The sequence below is a fragment of the Triticum aestivum genome, chromosome 4B (genome assembly GCF_018294505.1).
Source record: "Triticum aestivum cultivar Chinese Spring chromosome 4B, IWGSC CS RefSeq v2.1, whole genome shotgun sequence".
NCBI classification, from domain to species: Eukaryota; Viridiplantae; Streptophyta; class Magnoliopsida; order Poales; family Poaceae; genus Triticum; species Triticum aestivum.
In genome coordinates this window covers 581,006,057-581,022,452 of record NC_057804.1, presented here as the reverse complement: position 1 = coordinate 581,022,452, position 16,396 = coordinate 581,006,057, and the positions used below count along the sequence as shown (strand labels likewise).

The following is a 16,396-nucleotide window of genomic DNA, read 5'->3' as shown; positions in this document are numbered from 1 at the left end:
CCAAAAAAATTAGTTTTTTTTTCTTTTCTACTTTATTTATTTATGAATATTTTTTCTTTAGCTACAAAAAATTACAAACTTTCTGTTAGTCTCTATTCCTAATGGAGCAGTTGGTAGTCTCGCTTCCAGGTTTTTTTTAGTCCCACCTTCCACGGTTTTTTTTCGTCCTAAAAAAATCTACGAAATTTCGTAGGTTAACCAGGGACAACTCCCACCTCCCAGGTTTTTTTCGTCCCATCTCCCATGGTTTTTTTTGGTACCTCGTCCCACCTCACACTAAGCCGCCACGAACCGCAAAAACCGCCTACCTTAGCCAAATCAACAAATCTCTCTCACTAATGCAATTTTCTTTAGGAAACAAATAATGGATTCTTTCCTACCTTAGCCAAATCAACAGATCTTTTCTATTAATGCAATTTGCTTTAGCAAACAAATAATAGATTCTTTCCTACCTTAGCCAAATCAACGGATCCCTCCCATTAATGCAATTTGCTTTAGCAAACAAATAATAGATTCTTTCCTACCTTAACCAAATCTATGAAATCTCTCTCATTAATGCAATTTGCTTTAGGAAACAAATAATAGATTTTCAGGAAACAAATAATCTCTAATCTCTAATAATTTTTACTCCCAATGAAACAGTTGGTAGTCTCCTCCCACCTTCCATGGTTTTTTTTGGTACCTCCTCCTACCTTCGCTGGTTTTTTTTCGTAGATTTTTTTCGTTCCCTCCCCTCACTTCATCGGTTTATTTTCGCGTTACCCTCTCACACAACGAAAGAAATCTAAACAGATCAGAACTTTTCATACTAGCGCAAGTTATTTAGTAATGTAGAATCAATCACGAACAATCTCTAAAGATCAAATCTAAATTAATTAACCTTACCTTAAATCACTCAGTTACATTAATTAGAAAACAAATAATTGATTTCAAAAAATCGCTCAATCACGTAAACCTTACCTTAACTCACGGATGGTAATCAATCTCCAAACAAAGGAAACAATACATCGAGGGAGCAATAAATAAACTCCCTTTCTTATGACATGTATATGATCTTTCCTTCCCTCTACGTTGTCGAGCGTTCTTGATTCTCGAGGCCGATGCTTGGGCTGCGTCACTGGGTCGCGACGGTGCTGGAGGACGAGGACGGCGAGGCCGGGTGCCGCGGCACCGCGTTGGCCGCGGCCGGTGAAGGGGGCAAAGAAGGGCGGCTTCCCTGGCCCTGGCCATGGCCGTGACCCTGTGAGTTGGTGCGGTGGAAGTGGCACTTGAAGGACACGGCGTGGGTGGCCGACGCGCAGACGCGCTTGGAAGCGGGCCCGTGGCCCGTGCCGGACGGCGCCGACGCCGACCCGGGCCACCTCCTCCGCGTATTCTTGGAGCTGTGGCTGGCCTATTTACATGAAATTAATTCCCTCAGTTATGGTGGCAAATATAATACACATAATCCATATTGTTATGTACTAGCTTGTGTGTGTGAAATAGATGGATTATGGTCCCGTACCCAATAAGATGGATATGTGTGTGTTAGAGAGAGAGAGAGGGAGAGGGCGAGAGAGTGAGGAAGAGGGAGGCAGAGAGTGTGTGTGAGGAATTGATGATAAAAAAGGTTGCCAATGTCACTTGATATATATGAGAATATTAATATTGAACTTTTAAAGTTAATGTGGCCCCGTTGCAACGCACGGGTGTTCTTCTAGTACTAGTAGTTTTCAAATTTGAATAGTTTAAATTTGAATTATTTGACGAACTAATTTGTAGACGAAGTGCATCTAGTTTTTTCACATAAAATTTATTCGGGTTCAAATACCAAAACACATAAGTACCCTAACTATTACAAAGATTCCCTCCATTTTGTTCGAAGCGGCACTTTCCAGATATATAAGTCTAAAAAGTCACTACAGAAGAAAGTGATGACGGTGAAGCCTATCACATCCCAGAGTGGGATCTTTGGGTGTGAAACTTTTTCTTTCCGTGTGTCCCTTTGCGCCGTAACCATGGACAATCTTCATCATTTAACTGGTTGCTCGGATCAATATTCACTGTGAATGGAGCAATTTCATCAAACTTTTCATAATCTTCTGACATGTCTGTCTTGTCATCCACTCCCACGATGTTTCTTTTCCCTGAAAGAACTATGTGGCGCTTTGGATCATCGTATGATGCATTCGCTTCCTTATCTTTTCTTTTTCTCGGCCTGGTAGACATGTGTTTCACATAGAAAACCTGCGCCACATCATTGGCTAGGACGAATGGTTCGTCTGCATACGCAAGATTGTTGAGATCCACTGTTGTCATTCCGTACTGCAGGTCTTCCGGTACCCCGCCTCGTGTCATATTGACCCATTTGCACCGAAACAAAGGGACCTTCAAACCACCTCCATAGTTAAGTTCCCATATGTCCTCTATGTAACCATAATATGTTTCCTTTCCCATGTTGGTTGTTGCATCAAAGCGGACACCACTATTTTGGTTGGTGCTCTTCTTATCTTGGGCGATCGTGTAAAATGTATTTCCATTTATCTCGTACCCTTTGAAAGTCATTATATTCGAAGATGGTAACTAGGACAGCAAGTACAGGTCATCTTTAATATCGCCATCATGCATGGCACGTGTCTGCAACCAACCGGCGGAAGTCCCTGTTTGTTCATGTGTAATCCAGTCGTCAGACTGCTCCGGGTGTTTGGAGTGTAGAAAATTCTTGTGTTCCTCCATATACGGAGCCACCAAGGCGGAATTCTGTAGAACTGTGTAGTGTGCTTCAGTGAGAGAATGCCCGTCCATATATATTATTTGATCCCCTCCTAGCGTGCCTTTTCCATCCAGTCTGCCCTTATGCCGCGATTCAGGAACACCAATCGGCTTAAGGTCAGGAATAAAGTTAATACAAAACTCAATGACCTCCTCATTTTCATGGCCCTTCGAGATGCTTCCTTCTGGCCTAGCACGATTATGAACATATTTCTTCAAGACTCCCATGAACCTCTCAAAGGGGAACATATTGTGTAGAAATACAGGATCCAAAATGTTAATATCTTCACAAAGGTGAACTAGGACGTGCGTCATGATGTTGAAGAAGGATGGTGGGAACACAAACTCGAAACTGACAAGACATTGCACCAAATCATTCTGTAACCTTGGTATGATTTCTGGATCGATTACCTTCTGAGAGATTGCATTGAGGAATGCACATAGCTTCACAATGGCTAATCGAACGTTTTCCGGTGGAAGCCCCCTCAATGCAACCGGAAGCAGTTGCGTCATAATCATGTGGCAGTCATGAGACTTTGGGTTCTGTAACTTTTTCTCTGCCATATTTATTATTCCCTTTATATTCGACGAGAAGCCAGACAGTACCTTCATACTGAGCAGGCATTCAAAGAAGATTTCCTTCTCTTCTTTGGTAAGAGCGTAGCTGGCATGACCCTGATGTATGCCGTCTTTTCCGTGCATACGTTGCTGGTCCTCCCGTGCCTCTGGTGTATCTTTTGTCTTCCCATACACGCCTAAGAAGCCAAGCAGGGTCACACAAAGATTCTTCGTCACGTGCATCACGTCGATTGCGAAGCGGACCTCTAGGTCTTTCCAATAGGGCAGGTCCCAAAATATAGATTTTTTCTTCCACATGGGTGCGCGTCCATAAGCGTCCTTCGGAACAGGTTGTCCTCCAGGACCCTTTCCAAAGATTACCATCAAATCCTTGACCATAGCATGTACATCAGCACCAGTACGGTGGCGAGGCTTCGTCCGATGATCCGCCTCACCTTTGAAATGCTTGCCTTTCTTTCTTACGGGATGCCTGCTCGGAAGAAATCGACGATGTCTCAGGTACACATTCTTCCTACAACTATCCAAATATATACTGTCGGTATCATCCAAATAGTGCGTGCATCCGCGGTATCCCTTGTTTGTTTGTCCTGAAAGGTTACTGAGAGCAGGCCAATCATTGATGGTCACGAACAGCAACGCCTTTAGGTCAAATTCTTCCTGTTTGTGCTCATACCACGCACGTACACCTTTTCCATTCCACAGTTGTAATAGTTCTTCAACAAATGGTCTTAGGTACATATCAATGTCGTTGTCGGGTTGCTTAGGGCCTTGGATGAGCACTGGCATCATAATAAACTTCCGCTTCATGCACAACCAAGGAGGAAGGTTATACAAACATAGAGTCACAGGCCACATGCTATGGTTGCTGCTCTGCTCCCCAAAAGGATTAATGCCATATGCGCTTAGACCAAACCATACGTTCCTTGGGTCACCTGCAAACTCCTCCCCGTACTTTCTCTCAATTTTTCTCCACTGCGACCAGTCAGCGGGTACTCTCAACTTTTCGTCTTTCTTACGGTCTTCTCCGTGCCATCGCATCGCCTTGGCATGCTCTTTGTTTTGGAACAAACGTTTCAACCGTGGTATTATAGGAGCATACCACATCACCTTGGCAGGAATCTTCTTCCTGGGGCGCTCACCCTCGACATCACCAGGGTCATCGCGGCTGATCTTATAGCGCAATGCACCGCATACCGGGCACACGTTCAAATCCTCGTACTCACCGCGGTAGAGGATGCAGTCACTAGGGCATGCATGTATCTTCTGCACCTCTAACCCTAGAGGGCAGACAACCTTGTTTGCTTCGTACGTACTCTCGAGCAATTCGTTGTCCCTTGGAAGCATATTCTTTATCATTACTAGCAACTTTCCAAATCCCTTGTCAGATACATCATTCCCTGCCTTCCATTGCAGCAATTCCAGTGTGGCGCCCAACTTTTTCTTGTCACCTTCGAAATTCGGGTACAACAATTTCTTGTGATCCTCTAACATGCGCTACAACTTCCTCTTCTCCTTTTCACTTGCGCAGTTTCTCTTTGCATCGGCAATGGCCCGACCTAGATCATCAGCGGGCTCATCTGATGCCTCTTCTTCAGCTTCTTCCCGCATTGCCGGCTCGGCTTCTTCCCCCATTGTTGTATCATCGTATTCAGGGAACCCGTGGCCAGGATAGCTATCATCGTCCTCTTCTTCTTCATTGTCTTCCATCATAACCCCTCTTTCTCCGTGCTTGGTCCAAACATTATAGTGGAGCATGAAACCGGACTCAAACAGGTGGACGTGAATGGTTCTTGAGTTAGAGTAATTGTGATCATTCTTATAGCCAGCACATGGACAAGGCATAAAACCATCCGCTCGCTTGTTTGCCTGAGCCGCAATCAGAAAAGTATGCATGCCATCAACGAACTGGGGAGAGCATCGGTCATCGTACATCCATTGCCGGCGCATCTTCATTACACACCACCAAATAGACCAAATTAATACAAGTTCATACATAATGTTCATACAACACTTAAATGCAACATACAAATAACTCTCTAGCTAAAGCATTTAAATGCAACAACAAATGCGATCAAGATCGCAACTAAGGTAACAATTGATCCAACAACATAATGATACCAAGCCTCACTATCAATGGCATATTTTCTAATCTTTCTAATCTTCAACCGCATTTTCTCCATCTTGATCTTGTGATCATCGACGACATCGGCAACATGCAACTCCAATTCCATCTTCTCCCCTTCTTTTCAATTTTTCTTTCAAATACTCGTTTTCACTTTCAACTAAATTTAACCTCTCGACAATAGGGTCGGTTGGAATTTCCGGTTCACATACCTCCTAGATAAAAATATCAATGTCAACTTGATGGGCATAATTTGTCATAAACAAGAAATGCAACAAATAGTTTTAGAAGAGAATATACCACATCCGAATCATAACACGGACGAGGGCCGACGGGGACAGATATCAAAACCATGGCACTATGTATAACAAACATCATACGGGTAAGATAATTATACAAGTAACTATATATCTAAATCACACAAACATGATTTTTTTTATATAAAAAAGATAAGAACAAGAGGCTCACCACAAGGTGGTGCTAGCGACGGGTCGTTGCGGACGATCGACGGTGATTACGACGGAGACGGGAAGGCACTAAGTAAACCACACCTACATATGCAAACTAAGAGTTATTTTAAGCTCAAATTGCATATAAATCAAATAAACTACCACATATAATTCCTCCCAAATTACTAAAACCCACAAATTAATCACTACATAAAGCATTGCAAAAGCTAATCTAGCAATGAGAGATGAAAGGACAAAATTGCTAACCTTTGTGATCACTTGAATGGATGGGGACCTTCAAATCTTGACAAAATTTGGGCAAAATGTGTGATGGAACTCGAGAGAAGAGGGGAAGAAAAGAGAGGAGAGGGGAAAGGGGGAAGAACAGAGAGCTGGACGAAGGGTTTATATGTAGGATGACCTTTAGTACCGGTTCGTGGCACGAACTGGTACTAAAGGTGCTGGAGGGGCCCCAGTCTGACAACATCCTGCCACCACTCTCTTTAGTACCGGTTCGTGGCATGAATCGGTGATAAAGGTTCACCACGAACCGGTACTACTGAGAGCGGCCCGCCTAGCCGTTGGAACCGGCACTAATGGTCACATTAGTGCCGGCTCAAGTACAACCCGGGACTAATGAGCTGCACATTAGACCATTTTTCTACTAGTGTGCCAAACCAGGTTTGAGCGCACTTGTCCACAAGATTCCCTCCTGTCAACTCGAAGAGGGGGATGAGCACTCTAAGTCCCGAACCTTCTTGTCAGACTATCTCGCAGGTCATAGGGATTTTCTCATGGTCATTTAACAACTTATAACATACACAAATATATAGGGTAATGCTGATGGAATCACCCCTTTTGAAAAAAAAAACTAGGGGGTAGACGTTTTCGGGCTTACTGAACAAGAGATTCGTCAAATCATATTAAGGTTTGGAACAACTTATCGTTTTGCATGTGATCCTAATATGGGTAACTAGGGGTCATGAAGAGTACAAGGCAATACCCCACAACTTAAATGCAAAAGGTTGGTAATTATCATGAAGTTGGGGATCGAAAGGGCGATGAAAACTAGCCTAAATAGAATGGTTGAGATATAGGGAAAATAAAATGCAATAAGTGAATATAAATGCAAATGCGACACATTAAAATGCAAAATAAAATAGATTTCGAAAATAGGCTACATGTAGGCCTAGTGCCGTTTATCGAGTATTCAGCTTATAACTAGCACCGTCATGAAGCCGTGTGCAGCCTCCATGATCGACACATGGCAAGAACCTTTGTCAAGCACTGGCTGTAAGCCGAGTGCTTTTCTGCCTATATGCCGAGTCTTTGTCCTACGTCGAGATCGTTTTTGGTACTCACTCTGTTTATTTCTATGTAAGCCAATTATCTTTTTTTGCCGTATGTTTTTCATTCCCTACTCGGCTTACATGGACGTAAGCTGATGAACCGTGTTTTGGCACTCGGCTTACTTGCAGACAACGTGTGATTTTCATATAGTGTACTCCCTCCGTAAACTAATATAAGAGCGTTTAGATCACTATTTTAGTAATCTAAACACTCTTATATTAGTTTACAGAGGGAGTAACTAACAAGCTCCTTCTAGGTGATTCTTCTGATAAAAATCAAGCAACCTACAATACCTCGCTAATAAGCTTCATAATCTCCTTTTCACGTTATTCAGCCTTATTCTCCTTTCCACGTGGCTCTTTCAATGGATGTCAATTCGAAAATGATACACTTACGAACAAATTTTATGTAATCTTATGAAAATCCCTCCCCTCCTAACTAACCCCCTCCCCGAATTTCAGGGTGGGCCTGCCACCCCCACTAACATCCAATTAACAATTGACACCTCATTACGTAAGCCCCAAATCATGTATTCTTTCGTAGGTCTAGCAAAGCCCTATCATTTCCAAACTAACTTTTATGTAAGCTTAGAAAAATCTGTTCTCTCCTAAATAAAAATCCCCCTAAATTTTAGGGTGAGCCTGCCACCCCCACTAACATCCAATTAACAATTGACACATCATTACGTAAGCCCCAAAATATATAGTCTTTCGTAGGTGTAGCAAAGCCCTATTATTTTTTAACTAACTTTTATGTAAGCTTATGAAAATCCCTCCTTTTCTAACTAGCCACCCTTGAATTTCAAGGTAGGCCTGCCACCCCCACAAACGATTGATACCTTATCTATACCTAATAATAAAGGGGCTATTGCTTCTGGCGGCACATCATCGAAATTGGCCTCAAAGTTGCAAAATATTACCCACCAATGCCAGGTGAGAAAAAACATTTCACACAGGGGAATCCTCCGCCTGGGGCGGCTCAATGCAGTAGGGACCTCCTATACTGTGCTCTGCGAGCATAATTGGTTCGATGCCAACATTTGGAAAGCCAATATTTGGAAAAATCAAAAGTTGCCAAAAATTGCCAACTTTTTGTGAGACTGACAAGAAAAGTTGGTAGCCAACTAATCACTAGCCAATGCCAACTTTGGGCATAGAACCAATTATGCTCTGCATGCGGGAGAAGACAGCACGCATGTTTGGGCTGGCCCATATCCAGGCGGCCTGTTTTTCAAATTTTGTATTTTATTTTTTCCTTTTTTGTTTTTTCGTTTTTCTACTTTAAATAACTTGGGATTTCAAAAAAGTCTGAAAAATAAAAGAAAATTGAGAATTATGTAATTTTTTTAAAGAAATCATAAAATATTTGTGGATTCAAGAAATGTTCATGATTTTGTAAAAAAACATGTTTGCTTATTCCAAAAAGTTCAAATATTTTAAAACAAATGTTCAGGTTATCAAAAGATGTTCATGATTTTTTTAAAATGATGTATTAAAAAAGTTAATGAAATTGAGCAAAATTTTGCTAATTCCAAAAATGTTCATGAATTGAAAATATCCTAAAAATTTAAAAACTATTTGTGACTTACAAAATAGTTTATTCATTCTTAAAATATTTACTGATTCAAAAAATGATCAAGCATTTCAAAAAATGTTGGTTAAATCAAAAAAATGATCGTGAATTTTAAAAATTGTTCACAATTTCAATAGAAATGGTTTATTCTAGAAATGTTTGTCGATTCAAGAAAAGTGTTAAAAATATTCACAATATAGATGTTTTTGAATAGTATAAAATATTAATGAATTCATAAAATGTTCTTGATTCTAGAAAATGTTCGAAAATTTGTAAAAGTGTTCCCAAATTTAAAAAAATGTTCACTATTTCAAATATAGTTTTAAAAATGTTCATGATTTTAAAAATTATTCATGATTTCATGAAATCGAGAGTGATAGTGTACCTCGGTGATGCAGCAAAATGTGGTCATAGCCATTGAAAATTATGATATTTTTTTTCTATCGTTGCATCGCATGGGCCATTTGTATGATAGTAGCCATAGTTGTATGTATGGTCATTTGCTACATACTTCACTGGTGTAGTTTCACCATTTGTAATCTTATTCATGAGCGGTGACTGATTAAGAATGTTGATGTCATTCAAAGATCCAGGCATTAAAAAAACATGCCAAATTCAAGTCTCCTGGTTGGCAACCGCTCCAAGGATTATAGTGGAATCCTTTTTCTGGTCGTGGAATTGTCCATTCCATGCCTTAGGACAGTTCTTCCAACTCCAATGCATGCAATCTATTGAGCCAAGCATATCTGGGAACCCGCCAGCTTTGCTCATCTCCAAAATTCTTGCGGTGTCTTCAGCATTGGGAGCTTTCAAATATTCCGGACCAAACACTTGCACAATTCTGACTGTGAAGCGCTTGACACATATGATGGCGTGACTCTCACCCATGGCCAAGTGGTCATCAAGAAGATCCGCCGGAATATCGTATGCCAACATACGCAAAGTGGCAGTCACCTTTTGGAAGGTGCCATGCCCGAGTACTCCGGCGGCATTCCTCCTTTGCTGAAACAACCGATCATGCCTCGCCAGTTTTTCCGCAATGCGTTTGTACAACTCGATGCTCATCCTAAAACGGCGCCGAGAGTAGGACTCGGGGTATGTGGGATTCTCCATAAAATAGTGCCTCGTCAATCTATTGTGGGCATCGATCTTATCCCTCCACAATTTCTGACGACCATAACCGAACCATCGTGCTTCGGCTTTTTATTGACGTGCATAGCTAGGATCATTGTGAGGTCCTCTTGAATATCAAATTCTTTGTCGAAAGAATCATAGGACGAACTCATCTACACTAATGAATTTAAACTAGTTTAAAATTACAAACAACATGCATCAAATTCATTTACAAAACATAAAGTTGAAGCAATACATAATTTGCAAGCGTTTTGTCAAACACGTTGTGGGCGCCGAGCTGCAAACGGCCATCGGGCGCTGTTCGTCAGCGCAATGGTGCACTCGAGGGTCGGCGGCGAGGAGAGGAGGAAGCAGTGGCGACGCGTGGGGATAGGCGGGGGAAGCGCCGACGGGTCGCAGAGCAAATAGGAAAGGTGCGGGCGGCGACGCCAGCGCCTGGCGGTCTCAGATCTTGCGGTTGGTGAATCGTGCGCGACTCGTCGCTGTCCAGTGCGCGAGAACGGGCGCACTAAATAAACAGCACCGCATGCGATGCCATTTTCCTCCATGCACTGAACTCATTATACTGCGTGCGTGATTATTGCGCGGCTACTGGAGCGCCTGTGTCGGCTCCGCGCGCGCAAAAGTACAGTTTTTTCCGGTGCGCGGCGTGTTGGAGATGCTCTTATAGATGCAACAGCGTCCGAGTTTGTAGACATCAGAGCCGCAGGCACAAACACTTCGTTCCGGTGCACGGCGTATGCACATGGCGGCTCCGGCTGACCAAGTTAGCAGCAAGCACTTCGTTCTGGTGCAGTGGTGCACGGCGTATGCGTCGGTGGCTGGGCCTGGTTCAAGGTCGCGACGCGGCTCAGGTCGGCTGGGCACCGCGTCAGCACGCCCGACCTGGCGGCGTCGGGCGTGGACCCCAGGCCGCTGCGCGAGGTGCCGACGTTCCGTGACTACAGCAAGCCGCTGCTGGACCTCATGGGGTCCGTCCCGCCCGGGGAGAAGGTGGTGCTCGTCGGCCACAGCCTCGGCGGCGTGAGCATCGCCCTCGCCTGCGAGCTGTTCCCGGAGAAGGTCGCCGCTGCGGTGTTCGTCTCCGCCTTCATGCCGGACCACAGGTCGCCGCCGTCGTACGTGCTTGAAAAGGTACACACCATGATCGACTTCCTCGAATCTGCAGCTTAGATTTGACGTACGCGGAAACAGAAGACACCAACATATACACACCAGCTTATCGCTTTTTGTACCACTGATGAATGTTTGCTGGATCTAAAAAGTACATGAAGCGGAGAATGGACTGGATGGACATGGAGTTTAAGCCTCAAGATCCAGAGGGCAAGCTCCCTACTTCCATGCGGTTCGGGCCGCTGGTCACCCGAGCAAAGTTCTACCAGCTGTGCTCGCCGGAGGTATGTACCTGTCGATCTGTTAATCAATCTGTTCGAACGGGCGATGCGGCTTCGTGCGCTTCATGATGCTCTTTCCAGCTGCTCGCCGCGCCTCAAGCCGTTGAGCGCCGCCGAGGCGGCGGCCGTGCGCTCTGCGGCCATGATTTCATCCGTCCCGGTGATGACTAGTGACGATGTGGCTCTCTGTGTGCGCAGATGCGCACGCGCCGTCCCCCCCCCCCCCCCCCCCCCCGGTGTTCTAGGCCCTTGTTTGCGGATACCTACAGCGGGTCTCGTGCGTATCTGTTTCCTCTCCTGGGCCGGGTGTTCGGGACGGGGTCCTCCCTCGTTCTCGTGGGTGTCCGTGCCTGTAATGGATAGTGCCCCGTGTGTCAAGCTTTCGCTCCTGTGTTGGAATGTGCAAGGGCTGGGGGATAGGGATAAGTGTGACGTCGTTAGAAACTCTATCAACGCTGTCGGCCCTGCCATCGCCTGCATCCAGGAGAGCAAGTTGGACGATCTCCCCTCTCTCAAAGCTCGCTCGTTCCTGCCGGCTCGTCTCGAGTCGTATGTCTGTAAGCATGCCGATGGGTCTCGTGGCGGTATTGTCACGGCTTGGGACCCCCGCGTCTTTTCTCTGGCCTCCTCTTCGTCCTCCCGCTTCACGCTCACCGCCTCCTTCCTATCCACCACGACCGCTCTCTCCTTCTCGATCACCAATGTCTATGCCCCCTCCGATCACGCTCTCACGACGGACTTTGTTCTCGACCTCCAGACGGTCGCCCGAGACATCTCCGGGCCCTGGATGGTGCTTGGAGATTTTAACTTGATCCGTTTCCCCCACGAGAAAAACAACGATAGGTTCGATGCCTCACGCGCTGAGGTTTTTAACTCTCTCATCAACGGGCTTGCGCTGCACGAGCTCGCGCTGTCTGATCGCATGTTCACCTGGACTAATAAGCGAGACCCGCCGACGCTGGCTCGCTTAGACCGTGTCTTGTTTGACTCGGCCTGGGATGTAGCCTTCCCGGACTCGTCCCTCTCCTCCTGCCCTCGGCCAACCTCGGACCACGTCCCCTTGGTCGTGGAAGCGCTCACCAAAATCCCTTCATCTCCGCGCTTTTTCTTTGAGAACGCCTGGCTCCGCGACCCTCAGTTCCTCCCCTCCACCCTTCCTTCATGGTCGAATGCTGGTCATGGGCGGTGCGCGGTGGGCTGCTTGGCAGCCTGCAAGAAGAGGTACAGAGCAGCGGCCAAGGTTTGGAAAATGCAACACAAGTTCATTCCCGCTTTCGATAATGACTGTAAATTCCTGATTGACTTGGTTGATTTTTGGGAGGAATGCCGTCCTTTATCCGATGCTAAAAACAGGCTCCGTCATGACTCGCGTCTGGCGCTGGTGGCCTCCATCAAGCGTCAGAGCGCGTACTGGAAGCAGCACGGGAAATGTCGAGCCGTCTGCGAGGGTGATGAGAACACGGGCTTCTTCCACGCAAGCGCCTCCCAGCGTAGGCGATCCAACTCCGTCCGGGCCTTGGATGTGGACGGGACTACCATCCTCGACCACGCGGGGAAGGCGGCGGCCCTCCTCTCCTTCTACTCCGAGCTCCTGGGCAGGGCGCGTTCGTCCGTTTGGCGCTTCGACCTGCCGGCCCTGTACCGTGGCGCTTCTCGGGTCGACGGAGCTGCCCTGACTCGGCCATTTTCGGCCGACGAGATCAAGGAGGCGGCGACTATGCTGGACCGCTCCAGCGCTCCTGGGCCGGACAGCCTCGGTCCGGCATTCTACCAGGCGGCCTGGGGAGTCGTCTCCGAGGACCTGCAGCGGCTTTTCGCTTCTGTCCACGACGGGACGGCGGACCTCGACGCGATCAACCGGGCCTACATCGCCTTCCTGCCCAAGGGGGCGGGGGTGCCAACGCCGGCTGCTTTCCGCCCCGTTTACCTCCAGAACGCGGACGTGAAAATTCTCTGCCGCGGCCTCACCTCGCGGCTGTAGCGACAGATTGGAAGCATCATCGACTGCGGTCAGTCCGGGTTCCTGGCTGGCCGAAGCATCTCGGAGAACTTTGTCTGCGCTGCCGAGGTCATTCAGTGTTGCCACAGGCGCCGCGCCCCCGCGCTCGTCTACAAGCTCGACTTCGCTAAGGCTTTCGATACAGTAGACTGGGGTGCGCTGCGCCGAATCCTCGAGGTGCGAGGGTTCCCTGACCAATGGTGCTCTTGGCTGGATTCGATCTTCCGGTCCTCCCGATCGGCGGTGCTCCTAAACGGCGTGCCTGGGAAATGGTTCACGGTGCGCCGGGGGCTGCGACAGGGGGACCCGTGCTCGCCCTACCTCTTCCTCATCGTCGCCGACGTGCTGCAGCAGATGATCCGGCAAGACGGCGGGCTCTTCCATCCTCTTGTGGACGGAGAACCACCTCTCGTGCTGCAGTATGCGGATGATACGTTGGTTATTCTCAAGGCGGATGTCGGAGCGGCTTCCCGTCTGCGACGGATCCTCGACGACTTCGCGGCTGCCACGGGACTCACCATCAACTTCTTCAAAAGCACGCTCGTGCCCATGCATGTTCCGGCGGACGTGCTGGACATAACAGTCGGCGCCCTCGGCTGCGATGTTCAAGGGTTCCCGCAGGCCTACCTCGGGCTCCCTCTCTCCTGGGAGAAACTCTGCTTCGTGGATTTCCTCCCCATGATCGCCAAAGTCGACAAGTACTTGTCGGGGTGGCGTGCGCGCCTTCTCTCCCCTGCCGGGCGGCTCGTCCTCATCAATGCCGTCTTGGATGCTCTTCCCACGTACGCTATGGCGGCTATGTTGCTCCCTCCGGCGGTGATCAAAGCGCTTGACTTGCTGCGTCGTGCCTTCCTTTGGAACGTGGCTGAGCGCGCGTCTGGCGCCCAATGTTTGGTGGCGTGGGAGCGAGTGTGCCGGTCCAAGGCGGAGGGCGGGCTGGGGGTTCGCGACCTCGCGACGCAAAACCGGTGCCTCCTGATCAAGATGCTTCATCGACTCCATACCTGCTGCGCATCGTCGCGATGGGCGACGTGGGTCTGGGCTGAGCTCGCGGGGCGGTCCCTCCTCTCCGGGTCGGCAGCTCGGACGACCGGGGAGCACGGCAAGGCTCTCGGCGGTCTCCTCCCGCTCTACCGCAGTCTCACGGCGGTGGAGGTCTGTGACGGGAAGCGAACATCCTTCTGGTTCGATAATTGGCTCCCATGTGGAGCTGTTGCGGCGGCCTTCCCCGCCCTCCTCTCACACGCGACTGATCGCGAGGCCACGGTGTGGTGGGTGCGCTCCCACGGGCTGAGCAGTGCTCTTGTACCCAGGCTCACCACTGTCGGCACGGCGGAGCGGGACTCCCTCCTGATGCTAATGGATGGGGTCGCCCCGGCCCCGGGGGACGACGTGCGGAGCTCGGTTTTGTGCCCGGGTCCTCGGGGGGGCATTGCGGCGGCCAAGGTCTACGCTCTGGAGAGGTTCGGTGGGGTGCAAGCTGCCTTCGCCGAGTTCATTTGGGGGTGCGCTGCTCCCTCTCGCGTCCGCTTCTTCGGCTGGCTCCTGACCCAGCGACGGGTGCACACGCGGGACGTCCTTCTCCGGAAAACCATCGTCGCTGCGGAGGAGGCGGCGTGTCCCATCTGCGGTGATACGCTTGAGACGGCGGATCACATGATCTTTTCTTGTCCTTTCGCGCGCGCGTTCTGGAGAACCATTGGACTCGAGGTGGCCGGACGAGGATACAATGTGGGGGCTCTACAGGACCTGGACGTTGGTGCCATGGTCGGCGAAGCTACTGCTGTGTCCTTTGTTCTGTTGTGCTGCTGGCAGCTTTGGAAGCATAGAAACGCGGTGGTCTTCCAAGGCGCGCCGCACTCCCTTGCCCGTCTCCTCGGCTGCTGCAGGGAGGAGGCTGCCCTGTGAAGGGGGCGCTTGAAGGTGGCTGATCGGCCGTGCATTGACAGGTGGCTGCTGGTGTTCGCGTACTCCGGCTAGTTCATCTTGCTTGCCTCGGGGGAGGGCTTGTGCTCCCCCCACCCTCTCCGGCGCGGCTGTGCGTCGAGGGGTGATGTCGCTTCTCTCCCTCCCTCTGTTAAAACCTGCCTCCCCCCGGGGGGTGATTCAATAAAAAGAAAAAGAAATTTCAGGTGGAGGGCTTTCGCCCCTCCCGCGGTGACTTTCAAAAAAAAAAACTGTTCGAACGTCGACGGAATGCTAGCTCCTGCTAGCAAGCTGTACACTGAGATTTGAGATCGAGATTGGCCAAAGAGGAAATTAATCCTGACGTTGCATGTTTTTGGCAGGACCTGACGCTGGGAAAATCCCTGATGAGGGTCGGCTCGATGTTCGTGGACAACCTGAAACTGCAGCCACCATACACCGAGGCTCGCTACGGCTCGGTGCGCAAGGTGTTCGTCGTCCTCAAGGACGACAACGCCATCTTTGAGGGGTTCCAACGGTGGATGGTCCGGAACTGCCCCGTGGACGAGGTCAGGGAAATCCACGGCGCCGACCACATGGCGTTGCTCTCGACGCCGGCCGAGCTCGCGCACTGCCTCGCCGACATCGCCGGCAAGTATGCTGCTTGCATTGACGATGGTGTGGCGCCCGTTGCTCGTTGCCGGTATTAATTTTTGATTTGTCAGTACTGTGGCCGTCGTTGCCGGCCTTTGTTACTGATCAATCTACAGTACGTACTGCTCTTGCTACCTCATGGTCGGGCCGGCCGATATTTTTTTTATTATTAAAAAATAGCCGCAAGTTCCAAGACATTTATATCGTACTCAATTTCAGACAGATGATGTTTCACAAGTGCTGCATGGAACTTTGTGGCTATTTTAATTTGTAATCAAAATAATTGTAGGTGAGCACCTACTCGTTGTCGATCCATTATGATCGACGTCATGGGCAGATTTCCTCTGGAGACCACAGGCCCCATTTAGAAGTGAGCTATGATATTTATATCCTATGAACAAAGGAGGCTTTATTAAGAACAGTAAAACTGTGGACTCTTGATATACTCGTATTACTAATTTAAACTAGTAACATACATATGTTATTA

General features: G+C 48.4%; 1 pseudogene; it reads left to right on the top strand.

Moving 5' to 3' along the window:
* The first annotated feature begins 10,696 nt into the window (after positions 1-10,696).
* Positions 10,697-16,138, top strand: LOC123089266 (salicylic acid-binding protein 2-like; annotated as a pseudogene).
* The last annotated feature ends 258 nt before the right edge of the window (positions 16,139-16,396 follow it).